Source organism: Marmota monax, unplaced genomic scaffold (assembly GCF_021218885.2).
Source record: "Marmota monax isolate L192 unplaced genomic scaffold, Marmota_monax_Labrador192_F-V1.1 WCK01_AAM20220418_F8-fsc00097, whole genome shotgun sequence".
Classification (NCBI taxonomy): Eukaryota; Metazoa; Chordata; class Mammalia; order Rodentia; family Sciuridae; genus Marmota; species Marmota monax.
This window is the reverse complement of record NW_026694162.1, coordinates 2,846,448-2,872,017: the sequence shown is the minus strand read 5'-3', so window position 1 is coordinate 2,872,017 and position 25,570 is coordinate 2,846,448.

Sequence of the window (25,570 nt, the reverse complement as noted above, 5' to 3'; positions counted from 1 at the left end):
AATATTTTTCTGGAAAAAAAAAAAAAAGGACAATTCTTCCTACCTTGTACTTGAAAAGACTTCACTTTATTTGCTTTGTAACAACCCATTTACCCAGGTCTGCAGTTTGTTATTTGGGTGATTCACATACCCTGTAAAATACCTTCGATCTTCATTAGCTGCATTCATTTTCCTCATCACTTCTCATTTAGTTTCCATTCAGGCCACATTTAAATGATAAAAGGTACAGTCTGATAAGAGAATTAATATAAATCAAGACAGTCTATAAATTTTATTTCCCTATGACATTACCCAAAATATATATATTTTTTTCCAAAATGTGTTTGTTCTTGACTTGTCTGTGTTAAATGCATCAGATCCACTTTCTTTGGAGCCTGGCACAGATTTGAGTCCTCCTCGGTCATTTGCTCCCTACAACCAAACCAGGATCAGTTCTGTGGATTCTGCCTCAGCAGTGGTTCTGCTATCCCTTGTTTTTGTTCGTTCCTACTACCAATTCCTGGCCCCGATCTCCCTTATCACAGGTCCTGCAGGTCTCTAGAATGATTCTCTCCATTCTCCAATAAACTCACACCAAGAGTCCTGTGAAATTTCCTGACACCCAGCTCTGATCGTATGATGGCTCTGTCAGGACCTCTCTCTACTGGTCCAGAATAAAGTTCACAACCTTCAGCCTTTAACCTTCAACCTTTGCTCTCTGCTTTTTTGCTCAGCTTTCCACTCCCACTCTACCCTTCAGTTAAATTGGATTCACAATTTTCCCAAATAGTGAAGCCTCCCTTAACATGTGGGATGTGGAAGAATGTGAGTCTTGGCTTGAACAAATTCCCTTCCACCCTCAGGTCTATCTGTACAAATCCTATCCATCCTTTAGGTAGACAAGATCCCCACTCTCAACTCCCATAGTCCTTGGTTTAGATATCTTTCATGATATCTGTCATTATTCTTGCTGTTTTGGTGTGTGTGTGTAATACTCCCATTCAGGGTGAGGGCTGAGTTCTGTGTAGATTTGCTGCAGCTACTTGCACAGAGCTGACCCTAAAAGGAGTCAGCAGATGTCTGTTGAATAAATTTATGAATTCATTTATGGAATCGGTTTCCTCCAAAACAAGATTAAGTTTAATTAAAGATTAGTTTCCTACCAGGGTCTCTGATATTTGGGCAAGGTTTATTGCATTATGGATAAAGTAAGTTTTAATTATATACCAACACGCCATATATATATTCATTCCCACTACCAATTCCTGTCCCATATCTCCCTTGTCAAACTCCTGCAAGTCTCTAGAATGACCTTCTGTGTGTGGTTCTCTCCATTCTCCAATAAATTCACACCATATATTTATATAAACATATAAATATATGTATGGTTCAAGGCCAAGGTCAGTCTGTGCAAAAAATAAATAAATAAATAAATATATATATATATATATATATATATCTGAAATGTCCCCCCAAAGCTCATGGGTATCCAATGCTGCAGTGTTTAGAGGTGGAGTCTATGGGAGGTAATTGGATCATCAGGGCTCTAACTTCATCAATGGACTGATCCACAGGTGGATTCATAGCTTAAGGGGCTAGTGGGAGGTACTATTTAGTTGGAGGAAGTAAATCACTGGAGGAGTGTCTTTGAAGGGTATATTTTGTCCTCTGTTCATTCCTCTCTCACTTTTTCTGCTTCCTGGTTGCCATGTGATAAGGAGTTTTGCTCCACCATGCACTCCCCATCATGATGTTTTGCTTTATCAGGCCCAGAAACAACAAAGCCAAGTGATCATGAACTGAACCCTCTGAAACTGTGAGCCCAAATAAATTTTCCTCCTTTAAACTGATTTTCTCAGGTATTTTGTTACAGTGACAAAAAGCTAACACAATAGACTATAGCTGTTTATTTTTCTCTTGGTAACAATTTATACCAAAATTTTGGTCCTTGTCCCCGATACCCCATCCAATAATGAGGTCAAGGTTTTGAGAAAAAGAAAAAAGAGGTTTAATTGCTTTGCTAGCAAAGGAGAAACACAAGGCACTCCTGTCCCAAAGGCTGTGATTCTAATGTCAGGGGGAAGAGGAGCTTTTAAAGAGGTAATTCAAAAGCTACTCTCCAACTCTGCCTATTAGGAATCATAATTCACTTGTAGCCTTGAGAGATAGCCATTTCTTGGATCCACAAATCCAGCCTCGAAGTCTGAATTCCTTCATTCCTCTGGTTTGTAAGTTGAAGGACAGATAATTTGGTTGAGGTTGGGAGGAAGGAAAATCTTGTTTCCCCCATGGTTAGAGAGGAGGAGAGGGAGAAGAGAAAGGAAAAATGTCAATCATAAAATAAGCTGCAGTGGCAGACAGCAAAGGTTACGTTCAAAGTATAAAGTGAACCCCTGTTACATTTTCCCTATTGTCAATATCTATCTTCCCTTTTTAGGGAAAAATGGGTAACAAAATCTCCAAGTTGCTTCTTTCTGAAATTGGGCAATGAAGGGGGTCTTAGAATGTAAAGCTTTTATTTGTTGTCATTGTGTTCTTTTGGACTTTTACCAGAAGGGATAGAGTGGTATGATGATTCTAACCTTTGTACGGGCCTGGTAGAAGCACACTCATATATAGCAATTAATATTTGATTGTGGTACATACTGTTTTAATCTAGTTTATTTTGCTATGGCCAAATTTCTCACTCTCCCCCAGGGTACCAGGAAGGCTCTCTAATATACTATTTCTTTTTGGGCTGAATTTAAACCTGCTTCTGGGGATACCTTTATTGAGGAGAGCAATTGGCAACATTTTATCCCATTGCAAGTGGATTTCTTGGCATAATTTAGCTACCTGTCCTTTTAAAGAATGATTTATTTTTTCCTGTTTTCCCTGTAGATTAGGGTCCCCTGGATGCATGTAACTTCCATTGACTATCCGATGCTTTGCTTACTTTTTGAGTCACTTCTGCAATGAAAGATGGCTCACTATCACTTTGCATCGAGAAGGGGATCCCATATCTTGGTTATCAGTTCCTTCAAAAGGATTCTAGTTATTTCTAATGCCATTTTTATTCTGATTGGATAAACCTCAACTCACCTAGAGATGGTATCAACCGTACAATTATCTGAAGTTTCTTGTGGCATAAGCCATTGGGTAAAATCTATTTGTCAATCATGAAAAGACTGTTTTCAACATACTGCAGTGACACAGCCACATCAATGTTTATGGCAGCTCAGTTCACAATAGCTAAACTCTGGAACCAACCTAGGTGCCCTTCAACAGATGAATGGATAAAGAAAATGTGGCAGATATACACAATGGAATATTACTCAGCCTTACAGAAGAATGAAATTATGGCATTTGCCGGTAAATGGATGGGGCTGAAGAATATCTTACTAAGCAAAATAAGCCAATCCTAAAGAACAAAAGTCTGAATGTTTTCTCTGATATGCAGAAGCTATTTCACAATAAGAGGAGCTAGGGAAGAATACAGGTAGTTTGAATTAGAGAGAGAGGATGGAAAGGAGGAGAGGGGATACTTGGGTAGGAAGGACAGTAGAATGAATCTGACATTATTACCCTATGTGCATATATGATTACATGACCTGTGTAATCCTACATCATTTACAACAGAAGAATGAAGAGTTATACTCCATTTATGTATGATGCCCCCAAATACATTCTATTGTCATGTATAATTAATTAGAACAAATTTTTTTAAAGGCCATATTTTTATATAATGTATCCCTTTTACAGTAGACTGCCTTTTAGTCTTTGGATTGTTTTGGAAATGCAAGACACAGTTCTGAGTCACTTGTTGAACTGTCTGTTGATGGTGTGGCCCTCACAAATGGGGCTTGATGAAATTTACCAAGGTATCCTTCCCACAATGAATACTTTCATGTAGGTGTTTTATCAAGACCAGACCAGTGTTTCAGAGGAGGATGAGCCCAGGGGAATTCCATCTGCACTTGGCAGTGCTGTCCCAGGGGTTAAACTCCCATTACCTGGCCTGTTTCTCATCCTCCTCAGTATAACAAGGTTTGTATTGGCAGGGCAGCAGGGCAGCAGGGCAGGTGGTGGGGGGTTCTGATTCAAACTGTGGGATTGGGTCCCTGAAAAACGTTTGTTCTTTGTAGCCCATTTGGTTGTTATACCAGCAGCCTGATTCCTCTTGGCCAAGTAAGTATCAATCTTCTGATGACTGGAATAGTGCATGAATGCCATCTGCTTAACTTTGACCACAGCTGTTCTAATGCCAGTATTTTAAGGGCATGTTCTCAGCTGTGAAGAGCCCTTTTTCTTTCCAGGTAGCTCTATGTGCATGTACTGTCAGGAAACCATATTTTGAGTCAGTATAAATGCCTACTTTTCTTTGGATGGTCAGAGCTCTTATCAGAGAAATTAGCTTGGTTTTCTAGGCCGATGTTTTTAGAAGTTTTCCATGACCACAGATACCCAGCTATCTGCTGGCTATTGTCCACGAGGTTGCCCCCATCAGTGAAGAGGCCCCCATCTAGCTCAATGACAGGCTGATCAAACAAATCCAAGGTGCTAGAATGAACAGTCTCCAAGATCTCTGACCAGTCATGTTGTACTGACCAATTATCAAATGGTAGCAACAGGGTTGCTGGTTTTAAGGGGAAAACCATTGGGGGTTTTTGTTTGTTTGCTGCTATTGTTGTTTTATGCTTGATATCTGGATTGTCTGATAGGTCAGCCTGCTATCTCCCCATCCTTCCAGCACTTGGCCAGTAGCCATCCTTTTGCTGTGTGGTCAAGTCATTTCAATAAATAGGCCACTACAAGGGGCTGTAACTTGTTTCTCATGAACATATAGTCTGAATTCCTTTTGTAAGTCAAGCAGACCTGGGGCAGGGCCTGTCAGGAGGCTTTGTTTTAACTTTTTTAAGGCAGTTTCGTCTTCCAGGGTCCAAGTCAAAGGTGCTATTTCTGTTCCATTTATGCCTTCATACAGGGTTTTAGCAATTAATTCAAAGTTAGGGATCCAAGTATAGCAGAATCCTGACATTCCCAATAACACACATATCTGTCTGTAATTCTTGGCTTCTCTAAAGCTCAAGATAGCTTGCTTTTGATCTGACATCAAACTTCAGGATTTTTGCTAATCTGGAATCCCAGATAAGTGACTTGCTGTTTATAAATCTGAGCCTTCTTAGTGAATACCTCATATCCACATGAGGGTAGATGGTTTAATACAGTAATAGTATTTGAAAGGTGATGTTCATAGTCAGGTCTAGCTGTAAGCAGGCCATCTACACATTGCAAAAGGATTCCTTGATCTAGCTGTAGATCAAGATTCCCAGGTCTTTTGCTAGACTGTCATTAAACAGAGTTAAAGAGTTTTTAAATTCCTGAGGTAGGACAGTCCAGCAATACTGCATACTTACTTTGATATCAGTAAGTAAGCCAATAGAATTGGGACTTCCTTCCAGGGAGATGCAAAAGAATGCATCCTTTATCTTTAGCGCTGTGAACCAGTCAGTTACCTGTAATGGCAGTTAGCAGGGTGTATGGATTTGGTACTGTGAGCTGAATATCTTAAGTAATATTATTTATAACTCTCAGGTCTTGCACAAAATGGTACTTATCAGTGTGAGGTTTCTTAACAGGCAGAATGGTTATATTGTAGGGGAACCAGCAGGGCCAAATCAATCCATGCTTCAAAAATTTGTGTAGAAGTTTGGTTTCCTATCAGTGCCTCTCTTAAAGTGGGGTGGGGGGATGATTTGTTCTTCCTGGGGCAGGTTACCTCCTCCTTAAATAATATCTGGATTATGGTAGCATTGACTTCCCTTCCTGGGATCCCATAAGCCCATACAGCCTTTCTCACTTTTTAGTAGCTTTCCAGCAGAGCAGGCTGGTTTCCTTTCCCTGGATGGTAAGTGAAAGCTGGAATCAGAGCATGTGTTCTGGTGGCACTTGCAGATGAAATCATTGCTTTTTGGTGAGGTCATCCAAGTATTTAATCTACACAACAGCCTCATCCCAGGAGAGGGGTTGGACAATCTGGCAGGCATAAGAAACTATGATTCAATCTTCATTTTCCCAGGCCCCATTCAAGAGGTTGGAGCACAGGATGTGACTGAGACTAACATGGCGCTCTGGTACCCAGAGTCTCTTATTGGACCTTTCCCTTAGAGAAGACATATTGGTTTTCAATGGAGGGAGGCCTTCCTATCCTTTTCTTTGGGCTTCCTTAAAGACCCGTTTGTAGGGGTTGCCAATGAAACATGAGTTGGCTTTGAGTTCTATTCCTCTATTCTATTATATACTTTAAATACAACATCAAGAAACTGTGAGATATTTGTGTCAATTTGGCTCCTCCATCCACTGAAGCTTTTCTTTATGTCCAGGGCACTCAGGAATTTTTAGGGGCCTCTCTCTGCAGAAACCAACAGAGTCAAGAGGCAGGTGCCTGCATACTTGGGAATTCCAGGAGGACCTTGTATCTGCTCAGCTTTGAGGTCAGCAAGCAAGGCTCACCCAGAAATGTCTGGCGTCAGGGGAAAGCTAAGTGGTTCAGAGCCCGGGAGGTTGGGGAACAAGTCAGGGCAGTCTTGCCTCTCTCTGGCTACTCTGGCCTCAGGTTATTGTCAGGTTCTGAGGGTCTTTGTCCTGGGCACTGAGATAACAGGTGGCTGCTCTTTATCTCCACATTGGCATGGCCCCTGCTGCTTGTGGGGCAGCTGCAGTGGGAAACCAGGGACTTTACCTTTTTTAGTCAGAACTTAGGACCCTAAAGTTATTCAGCTCATTTTTGTAGCTGCTGCTTTTGTCCAGAGCCCAAGAGGACAAAAAAAAAAAAAAAAAAAAAAAAAAAGCAGTTTTTTTTTTTTTTTTCTCTACTGGAGCCATCTGTTTTCTAGCCATTTCTTTCTCTTTTTCCTGCATGTAGTTATTTATCCTGCCAGATCCCCTATGCAGTTGTTTATCTTTCCTGTCTTACCATGCATTTAGGTTGATGGGTTACTATTATAGCAAGAATTGCTGGGCTCCAATGACAGATGTCCCCTGGCTAAATGAGGCGTCCTGTCAAAGTTTAAACAAGGAAACCATTCCTTTCCCCAGGTTATAATCCAGCAGTGCTGATACCCACTTCACTGCCATGTCCTTTTTGATTAGCAACACTTGTCACCATGGGCAAAAGGGGCTGGAAGGCAGGGCAGGGGTCAAAACCTCTTTGCCCATTGTTTTTACAGCTCAGGCAGCTTTTCTGGGATTTTGCCCCAGCCCAGGGCTGGTGTCTCTGACCCACATGGGATGATCTGTGGCTGCCTGGGGCTGGGCATCCCTAGTGCTTGACCTGCTAGCATTGGATCAAAAGGATTTAGATTTCTCTATCTCTCTCTCTCTCTTTTTTTTTAACCTTTCTTCTAGTGTCCTGATATTCTTTCACACCAGAGGCAGTACCTTTTTTATACTATCAACTTAAGTATCTGACAGTACAAACTCCTCATCATGCAACTACGTAAATGCCTGCACATACAGTATTTCTTCCATTTTCCTGACCTCTGCCAGACCAACTTCAACTGCAAGATTGTGTATTAATTCAGAATACATTGAATGGCCAGAAACAACTAATCTCTGTTTCAGAGCAAAATACGGCAAATGCTACAAGACAGTGAAAATAAAGTTATATGGAAGTCAAAGAAAGAAAGAAAAACAAACAAATAGCTCTATGGGAGTTCAAAGGTGGAGTGAGGCCATCCCACTGGGGAAAGATCTGAAGAACTGGTGTTTGAGCTGGACCTTGGAGGGAGTCGTTATTTTGGTAGAAAGCAATGAAGTGAGGCAGAGTACCTTTTAGGCAGATAGAGGCAGGAGAACAAAGCCAGTGAGGTAGGAAAGTTTTACAGTAAAACATCATGTTTTTCTTAGTCACAGCTTATACCTATATATGGCCCTTTTCGCCAATGGAAGAACCTAGTCACTTTGTATGCTGCTGCCAAGGAGTGGGTTCCTTAGCCTTTCTGATTAGCAGGTTACCCTGAACATTGCCATCATTGCCGACTTGGGAAGATGTCTCCCTTATTTGCTGATTTTGATTGCCCAGTCCAAGGGTCTCCCTGCTGGCATGATAGCACATTGTCCTGGAACAGAGAGAAAGAACTCAGAGGGACCATCTTATCTTGTCCTGAGGTGATGTGATGCTTCTCAGAGTGGAAGGGTATCTTTTAAATGTCCTGTGTGTCCTCCATACAAAGACTATTGTCTCTGTCCACAGCACAGCTTTAAAGTTGATAGTTTATCAGGGACATCACTTTGAGGAGGGTGAAATGGAAAAGAAACAGTTACTTTGGTGGAGTGTGAGAAAAAGTGGATGGATGGGGCATTGTCCTCTGATAACTAGGCTTAGATGATTATTTATTTGGTATCCTAATATCCTAATCTCTCTAGGGATTTAACAATATTCTGACAAAGTTTATTGCATGTCACTCTTATATATATATATATATATTTATTTATTTATTTATTTTTGGATTCCAGGATTGAACTCAGGTGCACTGGACCATTGAGCCACATCCACAGCCATATTTTGTATTTTTATTTAGAGATAGTGTCTCACTGAGTTGCTTAGTGCTTCACTTTTGGTGAGGCTGCCTTCAAACTCGCGATCCTCCTGTCTCATCCTTCTGAACTGCTGGGATCACAGGCAAGTGTCACCACACTGGCTCATTTCTATTCTTGAGTTTCCCTTAGCTTTAGGTCTCTTTTCGTAGTCTTTCCCTCAGCTGAGATACATGTGGGATGTGATTTTTAAATCTGTAGGTATTCATCCTTTAGTCTGGGAGGAGGTAGCAGGAATCAGTATGGAGGCTTCACTTAAAGGTAGAATTTGGATGCACAAAATAAGAGTTCCTCACTGGGCCAGTGGTGCACACCTGTAATCCCAGTGGCTCAGAAGGATGAGACAAGAGGATTGTGAGTTCAAAGCCAGCCTCAGCAAAAGCGAGGCACTAAGCAACTCATTGAGATCCTATCTCTAAATAAATACAAAATAGAAATCTCCATACTGCTTTTCAGATTGGTTGCACCAATTTGTAGTCCCACCAGCAATGTAAGAGTGTGTCCTTTTCCCCAAATGCTCACAAACACGAATTGTTGTTTGTATTCTTTTTTTTTTTTTTTTAATTTTTTATTGTGGGTTGTTCAAAACATTACAAATTTCTTGACATATCATATTCCACACTTTGATTCAAGTGGGTTATGAACTCCCACCTTCACCCCATACACAGATTGCAGATTCACATCAGTTACACATCCATTGATTTACAAATTGCCATACTAGTGTCTGTTGTGCTCCGCTGCCTTTCCCATCATCCACCCTCCCCCCTCCCCACCTCTCCCCTCCCCTCCCCTCCTCTCTCTCTACCCCCTCCACTGTATAACCCTGAGGGTCTCCTTCCATTACCGTGCAATTTCCCTACTCCCTTTCCCTCCCACCTCTCATCCCTGTTAAATGTTAATCTTCTTCTCCTGTTCTTCGTCCCTACTCTGTTCTTAGTTACTTTCCTTATATCAAAGAAGACATTTGGCATTTGTTTTTTAGGGATTGGCTAGCTTCACTTAGCATAATCTGCTCTAATGCCATCCATTTCCCTGCAAATTCTATGATTTTGTCATTTTTTAATGCAGAGTAATACTCCATTGTGTATAAATGCCACATTTTTTTTATCCATTCGTCTATTGAAGGGCATCTAGGTTGGTTCCACAGTCTTGCTATTGTGAACTGTGCTGCTATGAACATCGATGTAGCAGTGTCCCTGTAGCATGCTCTTTTTAGGTCTTTAGGGAATAGACCGAGAAGGGGAATAGCTGGGTCAAATGGTGGCTCCATTCCCAGCTTTCCAAGAAATCTCCATACTGCTTTCCAAATTGGCTGCACCAATCTGCAGTCCCACCAGCAATGTACAAGTGTACCCTTTTCCCCACATCCTCGCCAGCACTTGTTGTTGTTTGACTTCCTAATGGCTGCCAATCTTACTGGAGTGAGATGGTATCTTAGGGTGGTTTTGATTTGCATTTCTCTGACAGCTAGAGATGTTGAGCATTTTTTCATGTACTTGTTGATTGACTGTGTGTCCTCCTCTGAGAAGTGTCTGTTCAGGTCCTTGGCCCATTTGTTGATTGGGTTGTTTGTTCTCTTATTGTCTAATTTTTTGAGTTCTTTGTATACTCTGGATATTAGGGCTCTATCTGAAGTGTGAGGAGTAAAGATTTGTTCCCAGGATGTAGGCTCCCTATTTACCTCTCTTATTGTTTCTTTTGCTGAGAAAAAACTTTTTAGTTTGAGTAAGTCCCATTTGTTGATTCTAGTTATTAACTTTTGTGCTATGGGTGTCCTATTGAGGAATTTGGAGCCCGACCCCACCGAATGTAGATCGTAGCCAACATTTTCTTCTATCAGACGGCGCGTCTCTGATTTGATATCAAGCTCCTTGATCCATTTTGAATTCACTTTTGTGCATGGTGAGAGAAAGGGATTCAGTTTCATTTTGTTGCATATGGATTTCCAGTTTTCCCAGCACCATTTGTTGAAGATGCTATCCTTCCTCCATTGCATGCTTTTAGCCCCTTTATCAAATATAAGATAGTTGTAGTTTTGTGGATTGGTTTCTGTGTCCTCTATTCTGTACCATTGGTCCACCCGCCTGTTTTGGTACCAGTACCATGCTGTTTTTGTTACTATTGCTCTGTAGTATAGTTTGAAGTCTGGTATCGCTATACCGCCTGATTCACACTTCTTGCTTAGCATTGTTTTTGCTATTCTGGGTCTTTTATTTTTCCATATGAATTTCATGATTGCTTTCTCTATTTCTACAAGAAATGCCATTGGGATTTTGATTGGCATTGCATTAAACCTATAGAGAACTTTTGGTAATATCGCCATTTTGATGATGTTAGTTCTGCCTATCCGTGAACAGGGTATATTTTTCCATCTTCTAAGATCTTCTTCTATTTCTCTCTTTAGGGTTCTGTAGTTTTCATTGTATAAGTCTTTCACCTCTTTTGTTAGGTTGATTCCCAAGTATTTTATTTTTTTTGAAGATATTTTGAATGGAGTGGTTGTCCTCATTTCCATTTCAGAGGATTTGTCGCTGATATACAGGAATGCCTTTGATTTATGTGTGTTGATTTTAAATCCTGCCACTTTGCTGAATTCATTTATTAGCTCTAATAGTTTCTTTGTAGAGCCTTTTGGGTCTGCTAGATATAGAATCATATCATCTGCAAATAGTGATAATTTAATTTCTTCTTTTCCTATTTTTATGCCTTTAATTTCTTTCATCTGTCTAATTGCTCTGGCCAGTGTTTCGAGAACTATGTTGAACAGAAGTGGAGAGAGAGGGCATCCCTGTCTTGTTCCAGATTTTAGAGGGAATGCCTTCAGTTTTTCTCCATTCAGAATGATGCTAGCCTGAGGCTTACCATAGATTGCTTTTACAATATTGAGGTATGTTCCTGTTATCCCTAGTTTTTCTAGGGTTTTGAACATAAAGGGATGCTGTACTTTGTCGAATGCTTTTTCCGCATCTATCGAGATGATCATATGGTTCTTATTTTTAAGTCTATTGATGTGGTGAATAACATTTATTGATTTCCGTATATTGAACCAGCCTTGCATCCCAGGGATGAATCCTACTTGATCATGGTGCACAATTTTTTTGATATGTTTTTGTATCCGATTCGCCAGAATTTTATTGAAGATTTTTGCATCTAGGTTCATTAGAGATATTGGTCTATAGTTTTCTTTCTTTGAAGTGTCTTTGTCTGGTTTAGGTATCAGGGTGATGTTGGCCTCATAGAATGAATTTGGAAGTTCTCCCTCCTTTTCTATTTCCTGCAGTAGCTTGAAAAGTATTGGTATTAGTTCTTCTTTAAAGGTTTTGTAAAATTCTGCTGTATACCCATCTGGACCTGGGCTTTTCTTAGTTGGTAGTCTTTTTATGGTTTCTTTTATTTCCTCAATGGATATTGGTCTGTTTAGGTTGTCTATATCCTCCTGACTCAATCTGGGCAGATCATATGACTTAAGAAATTTATCTATGCCTTCACTATCTTCTAATTTATTGGAGTATAAGGATTCAAAATAGTTTTTGATTATCTTCTGTATTTCTGAAGTGTCTGTTGTGATATTGCCTTTTTCATCCCGTATGCTAGTAATTTGAGTTCTCTCTCTTCTTCTCTTCACTAGCATCGCTAAGGGTCTGTCGATTTTGTTTATTTTTTCAAAGAACCAACTTTTAGTTTTGTCAATTTTTTCAATTGTTTTTTTGTTTCGATTTCATTAATTTCAGCTCTGATTTTAATTATTTCTTGCCTTCTACTTCTTTTGCTGTTGTTTTGCTCTTCTTTTTCAAGGATTTTGAGATGAAGTATGAGATCATTTATTTGTTGGTTTTTTCTTTTTTTAAGGAATGAACTCCAAGCAATGAATTTTCCTCTTAGAACTGCTTTCAATGTGTCCCATAGATTCCGATATGTTGTGTCTGTGTTTTCATTTATCTCTAAGAATTTTTTAATTTCCTCCTTGATGTCTTCTATAACCCATTGATCATTCAGTAACCTATTGTTCATTCTCCAATTGATGTATGCTTTTTCCTTCCTTCTTTTATCGTTGATTTTCAGTTTCATTCCATTATGATCAGATAAGATGCATGGTATTATCTCTACTCCTTTATATTGTCTAAGAGTTGCCCTGTGACATAATATATGATCTATTTTTGAGAAGGATCCATGTGCTGCTGAGAAAAAAGTGTAACTGCTTGATGTTGGGTGGTATACTCTATATATGTCAATTAGGTCTAGGTTATTAATAGTGTTATTGAGTTCTATAGTTTCCTTATTCAACTTTCGTTTGGAAGATCTGTCCAGTGGCGAGAGAGGTGTGTTGAAGTCTCCCATGATTATGGTGTGGTGGTCTATTAGACTCTTGAACTTGAGAAGAGTTTGTTTGACGAACATAGCTGCACCATTGTTTGGGGCATAAATATTTATGATTGTTATGTCTTGTTGGTGTATGGTTCCCTTAAGCAGTATGTAGTGTCCCTCTTTATCTCTTTTGATTAACTTTGGCTTGAAATCTATTTTATTTGATATGAGTATGGACACGCCTGCTTGTTTCCGAAGTCCATATGAGTGATATGATTTTTCCCAACCTTTCACCTTCAGCCTATGTATGTCTTTTCCTATCAAATGTGTCTCCTGTAGGCAGCATATTGTTGGGTCTTGTTTTGTGATCCATTCTACTAGCCTGTGTCTCTTAATTGGTGAGTTTAAGCCATTAACATTTAGGGTTATTATTGAGATATGGGTTGTTCTTCCAGCCATATTTGTTTATTTCTGTTACTAAACATTGTTTGTTTTCCTCTTTGATTATTTCCCCCCCCCCTTTACTCTCCTACCTCCCACTGTTGGTTTTCATTGTTATTTTCCATTTCCTCTTCCTGTAATGCTTTGGCGAGGAAGTTTTGAAGAGATGGTTTTCTAGCTGCGAATTCTTTAAACTTTTGTTTATCGTGGAAGGTTTTAATTTCATTCTGCATCCTGAAGCTTAATTTCGCTGGATACACAATTCTTGGTTGGAACCCATTTTCTTTCAGTGTTTGAAATATGTTATTCCAGGATCTTCTAGCTTTCAGAGTCTGTGTTGAAAGATCAGCTGTTATCCTGATTGGCGTACCCCTAAATGTAATCTGCTTCCTTTCTCTTGTAGCTTTTAAAATTCTCTCCTTATTCTGTATGTTGGGCATCTTCATTATAATGTGTCTAGGTGTGGATCTCTTATGATTTTGCACATTCGGCGTCCTGTAGGCTTCTAGGATTTGGGATTCTGTCTCATTCTTCAAGTCTGGGAAGTTTTCTTGTATTATTTCATTGAATAGACTGCTCATTCCTTTGGTTTGGAGCTCTGTACCTTCCTGTATCCCAATGACTCTTAAGTTTGGTCTCTTAATGTTATCCCATATTTCTTGGATGTTCTGCTCATGGTTTCTTAACAGTCTTGCTGAGCTGTCTATGTTCTTTTCCAGTTGAAATACCTTGTCTTCATTGTCTGATGTTCTATCTTCTAAGTGTTCTACTCTGTTGGTAGTATTCTCCATTGAGTTTTTAAGTTGGTTTATTGCTTCCTGCATTTCTAGGATTTCTGATTGCTTGTTTTTTATAACCTCTATCTCCCTGTATAGTTGATCCTTTGCTTCCTGGATTTGTTTGCGTAATTCGTTGTCGAAGTGATCTTTCATTGTCTGATTTTGCTGTTTAATGTCTTCCTTGATACTCCAGATCATCTGAAGCATGTATATCCTGAATTCTTTATCTGACATTCCATCTGCTGCAGCTGTTACCTCTTCTAAAGTTGCGTTGACCTGCATTGCTTGTGGTCCTTTCTTTCCTTGTCTTTTCATACTGCTTGTGTATCTTTCCTGCAGGTGCGGGTGGCGGCTCTGCTCTCTCCTTATTCCAATTGGGGTGTCGTGGCTACCACGCCGGCAGGTCACTGGGCCTGTTCTGGGAGCTGGTGGCGGCTCTGTTCTGCCCCTACTCCAATTGGGGTGACGAGTGTACCACGCCGGCAGGCCACCGGGCCTGATCCGCCGGTCGGTTGCAGGTTTGCCTACCCTGCAGGCGCGGGCGGCAGCTCTACTCTGCCCCTACTCCAAATGGGGTGACGTGTCTGTCGTACCAGCAGGCCACTGGGCCTGTCCCGCTGGTCGGTCGCAGATCTGCCCACCTTTCGGGCACGGGTGGAGGCTCTGCTCTGCCCCTACTCCAATTGGGGTGTCGTGACTACCCCGCCTGCAGGACGCTGGGTCTGTTCCTGGCAAGGGAGGCGACTCTGCTCTGTCACTACTCCAATTAGGGTGGTGTTTGTACCACGCCGGCAGGCTCCTGGGTCTGATCCGCCGGTCTGTTGTAGGTCTGCCTACCTTGAAGGCGCGGGCGGCGGATCTGCCCTGCCCCTCCTACCACGCCTGCGGACCCCTGGGCCTGATCTGCAGGTTGATCACTGGTCTGCTCACCCTGCGGGCACGGGTGGCGATTCCGCTCCGCCCCCAGTCCAATTGGGGTCACGTGACCACCACACTGGCAGGGCCTGATCCGGGCGTGGGAGAAGGATCTGCTCTGCCCCTACTCGAGTTGGGGTGACGTGTGTACCACACTGGCAGGCCACTTGGCCTGACCCGCCAGGCTGTCACAGGTCTGTTTACCTTGCAAGCGCGAAGGGCGGCTCTGCCCTGCCCCTCCTACCACGCCCATGTACTACTGGGTCGTGGGTCTGCCCACCTGGCGGGTGTGGGTGGCGGCTCCGCTCCGCCCCCTCTCCAATTGGGGTCACGCGGTCACCACGCTGGCGAGCCGCTGGGCCTGCTCCGGGGGCTGGCGGCGGCCCGGCTCCTTCCCTCTGGCTTGAGGACAAATTGAGGAGACTCGGGTGACTGAGCCTCACCCCCCTTACCAGGAGACCAACTGCTTATGTCACCGCTGGTATTGATGAAGATCTCTCCTCCACCGCTTTCTGCTGACATCAGATCTCTGCCATGTTGGTATCCTATGCGAATGGCAGCATTTCGTTCCTCTTGCCAGGCAACCCAAGCAATGGGTGAGTCCTGACCGGCCCTCAGCAGGACCCGGACCGAGACGCAGTTTCCGCGGGCTCCTAGCCCCGGTCCAGGGAAGTTCCGGGAGCCGGAACTCGGCCGCTCCGTGCTCGGTGTAAGCTCCTCTAAGTGTAGGCTCCAAGAAGCAGCCCCCGCAGACTCAGTTCCGGGAGCTGGAATTCGGCTTCTTGGTGTTTCGTGTATGCTCTGATAGTAGCAGGGTCCAAGAAGCAGCCTCCGCAGGCTCCGCAGCCCTGAGCCAGGGCGGTTCCGGGACGGTTCCGGGAGCCGGAACTCGGCCGCCCCGCGCTCGGTGTTCACTCCGATAAGATCAGATTTTAAGAAGCCCCCAGGCGCTGAACCCTAGCAATCTGTCTGCAAGCCGCAGGCGAATTGCAGCCTGAAATTACCTGTTCTATGGCTGAATGAGCTGCGGTCAGTCAAAAACAGGTGTGGTGACGTCAGTTTACCAACATGGTGGCTGCTGGCCTCCTCTGTGGTCTGACCGGTGTGGAGAACCGAGATGGACCGCTTCCTTCCCCGTCTCGAACCCAGAATTCAGCCCTGAGTGCGGTGCTTGCGCGGCTGGCAGAAACTGCAGCGCTGTAACCCTGCGTCTCTATCCCAGCGCGCCTTGCAGACTCTAGCCGCGGGGCGATTTGCTGAATAAGCAGTATTACCCTCCGTGCGACAAACCTCTCGCGTTTGAGTCCCCGTAGCCGATCCTCGTGCGATGGAAATCCTTCCTCCAGGTTCCGGCGCACCCCACTATTGCTGGAAATTCCTAACAAGATATCCTTTAGCCGTCCTGACTTGTCATACTCCCACACAGTGAAGCAGCACACGGGGGCAATGCACTCCCCTCGCCGCCATCTTCCCCCTCCTGTTTGTATTCTTAATAGCTGCCATTCTGACTGGAGTGAGATGAAATCTTAGAGTAGTTTTGATTTGCATTTCTCTAATTGCTAGAGATGTTGAACATTTTTGCATATATTTGTTGATTGTATATCATCTTCTGAGAAGTGTCTGTTCAGTTCCTTGGCCCATTTATTGATTGGGTTATTTGGTTTTCTGGTGTTAAGGTTTTTGAGTGCTTTATATACCCTAGAGATTAGTGCTCTATCTGATGTGCATGTGGTAAAAATTTGCTCCCATTCTGTAGGCTCTCTATTCACTTCACTGATTGTTCCTTTTGCTGAGAAGAAGCTTTTTTGAGTTTGAATCCATCCCATTTATTGATTCTTGATTTTAATTCTTACTCTATAGGAGCTTATTAAGGAATTTGGGGCCTAATCTGACATGATAGAGATTTGGGCCTACTTTTTCTTCTATTAGGTGCAGAGTCTCTGGTTTTATTCCTAGGTCCTTGATCCACTTTGAGTTGAGTTTTGTGCATGGTGAGAGATAGGGGTTTAATTTCATTTTGTTGCATATGTATTTCCAGTTTTCCCAGCACCATTTGTTGAAGAGGCTATTTTTTCTCCAATATATGTCTTTGGCACCTTTGTCTAATATAACTTTAGTTATGTGGGTTTGTCTCTGTGTCCTCTATTTTGTACTATTGGTCTACAAGTCTATTTTGGTGCCAATATCATGCCATTTTTGTTACTATACCTCTGTGGTATAATTTAAGATCTGGTATAGTGAAGCCACCTGCTTCACTCTTTTTGCTAAGGATTATTTTGGGTCTCTTGTTTTTACAGATGCATTTTGGAAAACTGGGAATGTAACCACCATTTTTTTTTAAAGAGAGAGAGAGAGAAGAGAGAGAGAGAGAAAGAGAGAGAGAGAGAGAGAGAGAGAGAGAGAGAGAGAGAATTTTTAAATATTTATTTTTCAGTTTTCGGTGGACACAACATCTTTATTTTATTTTTATGTGGTGCTGAGGATCGAACCTACTGCCGCGTGCATGCCAGGCGAGTGCGTTACCGCTTGAACCACATCCCCAGCCCTGTAACCACCATTTGACCCAGCCATCTCACTCCTCGGTCTATACCCAAAGGACTTAAAAACAGCATAGTACAGGGCCTCAGCCACAACAATCTTTATAGCAGCACAATTCACAATAGCTAAATTGTGGATCCAACATAGATACCCTTCAGTAGATGAATGAATAAAGAAAATGTGATACACACACACACACACACACACACACTGGGATATTACTCAGCATTAAAAGAGAATAAAATTATGGCATTTGCAGGTAAATGGATGGAGTTAGGGAAGATAATGCTAAGTGAAGTTAGCCAATCCCCAAAAAACCAAATGCCAAATGTCTTCTCTGATATAAATGCTGATTCCTAATAGGGGTCAGGGGGGAGCTTGGGAGGAATAGATGAACTTTAGATAGGGCAAAGGGGAGGGAGAGGAAGGGGGGCATGAGGGTAGGAAAGACAGTGGAATGAGATAGACATCATTACCCTAAGTATATGTATGAAAACACGAATGGTATGATTCTACTTTGTGTTCAGCCAGAGACATGAAAAATTGTGCTCTATGTGTGTAATATTAATTGAATTGAATTCTGCTGTCATATATAACTAATTATAATAAATAAAATTTTTAAAAATTAAAAAAAGAAAAAATACAACATAAAGTTGGGGATGTGGCTCAGTGGTCGAGTGCCCCTAAGTTCAATCCCTAGTAACCCCCACCCCTGGGGAAAAAAAAAAAGAGCTGCTCACCTAGAGATGTTTCTGGTGGAAAAAGCTCTTGCTCATTTACCTGCAACTGTAACTTGAGATCATCACATTTCTAATAAATATCTTCATAGTAAGATTCCCTGACCCCACTAGTAGGATTTGGAACCCAGGTCCTTCTAGAACAACGCCCACATATTTTAAGAATGTCTTGCATGTGTGTAACGGGTCAGTCCCCTTTGTTCCTCCTCACTGCTAGCTTAATACTGCAGGCAATGAATCTTGAGAATGACTGATCCTGGAGCCCGTCACTGCATCTCCTGAGGGAGAGGATACCACATTCCCTGTTGTGAGCCCAGCACAACCTTTCCATTGGTCCCTCACAGCCCCTCAAAGACAAAGTCGAAATGAATGATATATCACTGAGTGTTCAAACACAGTGAGGTGGATTGTATGTAGTACAGAAACTCATAGTACCTTTAGATGTGGCTTCTCTGAGTCCCCAGGCTCAGAGTCTTTAAAAGGGTCATTTTCTACTCCTATAACATGGAGAATAGCCCTAGCCTCCACAAAAATGCTCATACTCCTTCTTATTTTATCCTGCTGGAAAAGAGGAAAACATTTTCTTCTAGTTCAAGTCTATGCTTCAAGTCTCTTTAACTCAGCCAGAACCTGCCTCTTTCCAGAATGACTAGGAGAAAACGGTCATACCTTTTATGGAAATCTGCCAGTCTCCTTCTTCCACTCACCCTGTGGTCTGGTCCTTTGGTTCCAGCAGGATATTCATAAAGAAAACTGTCTGACATCAATAACTTCCCAAGTTTTGGCTTATTCCTTCTAGAACAACACCAAGAAAGGAATGCTCCACATCAGTCCAGACCCTTTCCACAGTCTTCTGCAGAGTGAGGTGACCATGGGGCCATCTTGTAAGACTCTGCAGCTGGTCTCCTGTGGCCCCAGCTAGAACACACAGGGTTCACAGAAAGCAAAGAACCATTTATTCCAAAGTAACAACAAACTCCAGAGAGCAAGAATCCAATACATATGACCATCCAGAGAATTTAGCTGGTTTTTTTAACATTCTGTACAGAGGTAAACAATGACATCAGTTTTCCTAAAAGCAAAAGAGTAGGGGGCTTCTTGATTCTTCGATTCATATTTATGTTATTAAAAATCTGTCTGAAAATGTTTCTCCAGAACAAAAAAAAATTTACCAAAAGTAAATTCAAAATGTGCTTGCAACTTTTTAAAAAAATGTTTTTAAATTTTTATTTATTTATGTATATGTGGTGCTGAGAATGGAACCCAGTGCCTCACACATGCTAGACAAGTACTTTCCCACTGAGCTACAACCCCAGACCCGCGTGTAACTTTTAAGACATATTTTTCACCAGCTTTTTTTTTTTTTCTGGTATCAGGGATTGAACCCAAGGGTTCTTAACCACTGAGTCATATCCCCAGCCCTTTATCCCTTCTCCTTCTTCTTCTCCTCCTCCTCCTCCTGCACCACTTCCTCCTCTTCTTGCTTCTTCTTTTTTCTTTTGAGGCAGAGTCTCTTTAAGTTGCTTAAGACCACACTAAGTTGTTGAGATTGCCTTGAACTTGAGATCTTCCTGCTTCAGCCTCCCAAATCACTGGGATTACAGGTATACACTAATCACATCTGGCTCATCATTTTTTGTCATCAAAGTTTCTGAAAATATCAGGGCATTCTATGACACATATCCATATCTCCTACCTGACAAAGATTTGAAGGTATCTATCTACATTTCATACATTGCTAGAAAATATTTAACTATTGTATTTGTTGATGATGATGTAAATTGTGAATCTCTGTAAGTGCCTGTTGCTTGCCAGGGACCAAGAATGACTATTTCTTTACAACCTGCTGTAAAACAAGATTGCCTGCTTTCAGAAGAAGGCAAGATGAACTGCATCTCTCTCAGCTCCAAGTCCTATGGATGTTCACCTGATCACCAGATAACTTTGTCCTCTATTCTTACATTATCTATTTGCACTGTTTTGATAATAGTTTTGCCTTCTTTTTTCTTTTAAGTTAGAAACCCAAGTGTGTGGAGTCTTGTCCTAAGAGCAGATACAGTGTACGTCTATGAATCTGAACCCAGCTCACAGGATCGAGGATCTTATCCAACATTGAAAACTATTATCTTCTGTGTCTCAAAGTAATTTCAACTCTTGGCCAATATCTTATCAACCTTGTGGTAAATTCAATTTTAGTTTTGTTTTTTTTTTTGTATTGGAGGAGGGAGTTCCTTCCCCTTCTTAGAATTATATAAGAAATCAGGAAACCAATTGCAATGAAAATAAAAAAGCATATGCTGAGAAAATAAAGAAAATAACTTTAGGCTTCAGTCCATATCAGTAGTTACTGATATACTTGTTGCTTAAGTCTGCATAGTACTTTCCAGGATCCTACTTTGTGCTGAGACTGGAGACAGAGGCTCAGAGACCAGCCTTACATTCTTTCTCAAATGCTTCCAAGGGTTAGGGCACTGATCCCTACCACAAAAACCACGTCCTTTCCTTTACTATCTACAGAGGTTTCTAGAAGCTTGCCTCCCCACCCTACCCAAACCCTAAATACCATAATCTCTTCAATCACTTTAGGCTTTTGATAAACAGAAAAAAAAAAAACAGGAGGAGAAACTGTCCTGGAGCAGCTTCTTTTAGCCCCCGAGGCAAAAGAACACAAAGAAATAGTTCTCGCACGTAGACTGAGGGAAGGAAAATACAAAAAAAAACCTTCAAAAACTGTAATCTTTCTGATTTCTCTAAAGCAGCAAAAACTAAGACACAAATTAACATCTTTTTTTTTTTTTTTTTAAAGTTGTCCTGCAACAACTCCATAGAACAAGAATAGGCTGGGGCCTACTAAACAGAGCTCTGTCTGAAGGCCTGTTCTGACCTTCAACAACCTGTTATCTGGTAGCAGAGCAAACACAACTAATCCTTGTTTCAGAGAAAAATATGGCAAATGCCACAAGAAATTGAAAATAAAATTATATGGAAGTAAAAAAAAAAAAAACCAAAAGAAAGAAGGAAGGAAGGAAAGAGAGAGAGAGAGAGAAAGCAAGCTCTATGGAAGTTCAAAGGTGGAGAGAGGCCATCCCCCTGGGGAAAGAGCTGAAGAACTGGTGTTTGAGCTGGACCTTGGAGGGAGTCGTTATTTTGGTAGAAGGCAGTAAAGTGAGGCAGAGTACATTTTAGGCAGATGGTGGCAGGAGAACAAAGCCAGTGAGGTAGGAAAGTGTTATTTGGCTGGAGCACAGGGAAACCTAAGAACTGAAGAGAAAACCTAGCTCAACTGGGCAAGATGGGGAGAACAGAGTGTGAGGGTGGACTAGAGAGATGTGAGATGTGATGCTGCAGGAATTGGGTGAGGTCCTTAACAGATCCAATGCATCATAAGGACTCATTAGTAGGGGGTTTGAGTAGCTCATATGGCAATGAAAAAACAGCCTTGGGGCAGGGGTGCAGTTAGGAGAGCAGTCTCTAATAAGTCCTTAAGGGAAGTTTCTGACCTCCAGCACTTAGAAATTTCATCTGTTTTTTCTATGATAAGAGGATATTTGAGCTGGGCAGTGGTGGGGCACACCTATAATCCCAGTGTCTAGGGAGGCTGAGGCCAGAGGATAGGGAGTTCAAAGCCAGCCTTAGCAATTTAGAAAGGCCCTAAGCAACTAGCAACACGCTGTCTCTAAATTAAAAAAAAAAAAAAAAGCCTGGGAATGTGGCTCAGTGGTTGAATGCCCCTGGGTTCTATCCCTGGTACAAAAAAAAAAAAAAAGAGAGAGAAAGAGAGAGAGGAGTGGTAGGAGGGAGTGTGTGGCACATTCTGTTTTCAGTCTAGGGCCTTAGCTAGATTCTATACACTGGAAAAGTTTCAACTGTCTCCTGCTACAAAGCTTTAATTCTGGTGGGAGAATTTTGAGATGGGCGGAGTAGATGGAGGATGTTTACATACTAGAGCTTTCTTTGCAGCGCAACCATGAATCTGTGTAAAATCCTCTGTCTTTGGAGCAATAGGGGTGTTTTTATAATAAAAGAACAGAAACAAAACAACTAGCTTTTCATTTTTAAAATTTGCATTATCAAGGGCAAAAAGGTCATGGTGATTTAGTTGCTATGATCTTTTATTTAATTCCTTTTTTATTAATTCATTCAATAAATGGAGCTCCTACATAGTGGAAATCTACTAATTTTGCCTGCTTAGCCTCTAGTCTACACTTTCCTCTTCTGATTTTCCTTGGTCTGTTTGGTTTAGTGGAATAGGTTTCAGCCTTGACTCCAGAGGCACACACACATGTGCAGGCCAGGTCAGAGATCAAGCCCTGCCGGTCACAGCAAGTGTGTCAGGGAGCCCTTGTGATGCAACCAGGGCCTGTAGAGTTGGATTCCTCAACTGACATAAAAAGATGGTGAAGAAAATTCCCTTGGCTTGCCAAAATTGAAACTCAGATTTCAGGTGGCAGGCCTATAGGTATTGGGAACCATCTTAACCACAAAGACAGATTTTTAGAGTCAAGAACTGGGGCAAGGAAGATGGAGTCCAAATAAGCTGTTTGAGGCCCTTTGTCTACCCTGATCTGATTACCCTCTGGACTTTGCAATGACACAAGCTTGTTTTGTTCTGGTCAGTTTAGGTCACATTGTGTCATTTGGAACTGAGCAAGTCCAAATTGAAACAACTCAGAATACTGGCTTGGTACCACGCGGTGTATAGCTGTGAACAGCATCCCAGGTTTATTGTTTGTACCCCATCAAATAAGCAGCAATAAAGCCCAGCCCAATACCAGCCTATGTTATGGCATATAGTTAATGGAATCCACTCAGAAAAAATAAAACTACTCTCTGTTTCTTCCAGCCTGAGTACCTCATGAATATTTTTTTAAACTATGAAGTCAGAAACCAGTTGACCAATTTCAGACAGGAAGGCATGGAGTCATTATTGAGTTGGCCACATTGTTGAATTTCTGTCCTTGTTTGATAGTTTTCTCTTTTGCCAAAGGTTTACCATGTCCTTCCTGGGCAGACTGAATTTATTTTTTTCTTTTACCTAGCTGTGTGTCCTTGAGCGAAATATTTCATCTATGTGTTCCTAAACATTCTCATCTGTGAAATGGGATGGGGAAAAATGATATCTACTGTCTTACCTTAAAAGATCTATTTCTTTATTATTATTATTTGTTCTAATTAGTTACACATGACAATAGAATGTATTTTGACATATTGTACACAAATGGAGCACAGTTTCTCCTTCCTCTGGTTGTACACGGTGCAGAGTCACTCCAGTAGTGTAATCATAGATGTAATTATGTCTGTCTCATCCTACTGTCCCTCACATCCCCAGAGCCCCACCGCCCCCCACTCTCCTCTACACAAACCAAAGTTCACTCCCCTCTGCACAAACCAAAGTTCCCTCATTCTTTCCTATCCTCTGCCCCACTATGGATCAGCATCCTCTTATCAGAAAAAACATTCTGCTTTGGGTTCTGGGGGATTGGCTTATTTTACTTAGCATGATATTCTTTAGTTCCATCCATTTACCAGCAAATGCCATAATTTCATTCTTCTTTAAGGCTGAATAATTTTCCATTGTGTATATGTACTACATTTTCTTTGTCCATTCAGCTGTTGAAGGGCATCTAGGTTGGTACTGTAGCTTAACTATTGTGAATTGTGCTGCTATAAACATTGATGTGGCTGTGTCACTGCAGTGTGCTGATTTTAAGTCCTTGGGTATAAACTGAGGAGTGGGATAGCTGGGTCAAATAGTGGTGCCATTCCAAGTTTTCTAAGGAATCTCCATACTGCTTTCCATATTGGCTGCACCAATTCGCAGTCCCACCAGCAATGTATGAGTGTGCCTCGCCAACACATTATTGCTTGTATTCTTAATAGCTGCCATCTTACTGGAGTGGGTTGAAATCTGAGTAGTTTTGATTTGCACTTCTCTAATTGCTAGAAATGATGAACATTTTTTCATGTTTGTTGATCGATTGTATTTTTACTTCTGTGAGGTGTCTGTTCAGTTCCATTAGTTGATTGGGTTATTTGTTTTTTGGGTGTTAAGTTTTTTGAGTTAAAAGATCTATTTCTGTAATGTGATAATAACATATGTATGCATATATAATCATACACACATACACAACATTTAAAAATTTTGAAGTTGAATAAAAAAAGGGATACAAAATGCAGATTCAAATAGTATAAAGCAAATCTTTACTCTGGATTGAAAACACAAGCACACTGATCTGCTGGTCAGTTTCTAATGACAGGTTCTCTGGAGGAAAAAGAAAGTACCTCAATTTAGAGCATTGACTAATTTCCATGGTACCAATACTTGCGATATGGCCTATTTTTTTTTTTTTTTAAATTTTAATCTACAAATTTGCTTGCCGAATTCCTGAATATCAGCCCTCAGGGGGCTGTATGAGTCCGTGCCAGCACTTTGTTGCTTAGATACATTGGTTAACCTCACCTGCCCCAGTTTCCTCTTTTATCAGAACACCTATTTGACCATATCCTTACTCCAGTACATTTTATCAAAGGCCAATCAATCTTCGATTGTATTAGATTACTTCCTTCCGGTAATATTTTTCCCCCTCATCAGCTCTAATTCTGTACTATTTCTTCCTCTCGAAAGAAACTGTTGTGGTTGTGTTTTCACTATGTGGATATTCGCTACGGATGTTTTAAGCAGATGATCAATTCCTTGAGCTTGTATAAGAAAGCTCCTCAAACTTCTGAGGGAAATTCGATCTCTCCTTGTTGCTTGAAATCTCTCTAGGAATTGCTCACTGGGGGTTTAGCTCAGTGGTAGACCATCTGCCTGGCAGATGCAAGGCCCTGGGTTTGATCCCCAACACCACAAAAATAAAATAAATAACCAAACGCCTCTCTAACATGAAGCATCATGTGTTCGCCCATAAAACTCACATTGTCAACCACATAAAATGCTTAATGATAAAAAACACATATTGTAAGCCAATCCCAAGAAATCAAAGGCTGAATGTTCTCTCTGATATGTGGATGTTCACACACAACAGGCTGGGGTGGGGGGACAGAAATTCATCGGATTAGTCAAAGGGGAATAAAGGGAAGGGAGGGGGAGAGGAATAGGGAAGACTGTAGAATGAATCCGATGTAACTTTCCTGTGTCCACATATGAATTCATGCCCATTGTACTTTCACATCACATACAACCCCAATAATGGGATCTTAATTAGAATATGTTATACTCCATGTATGTATAATATGTCAAAACACACTCTACTGTCATGTATAATCTAAAAAGAACAAGTAAAACATGAAGAAATT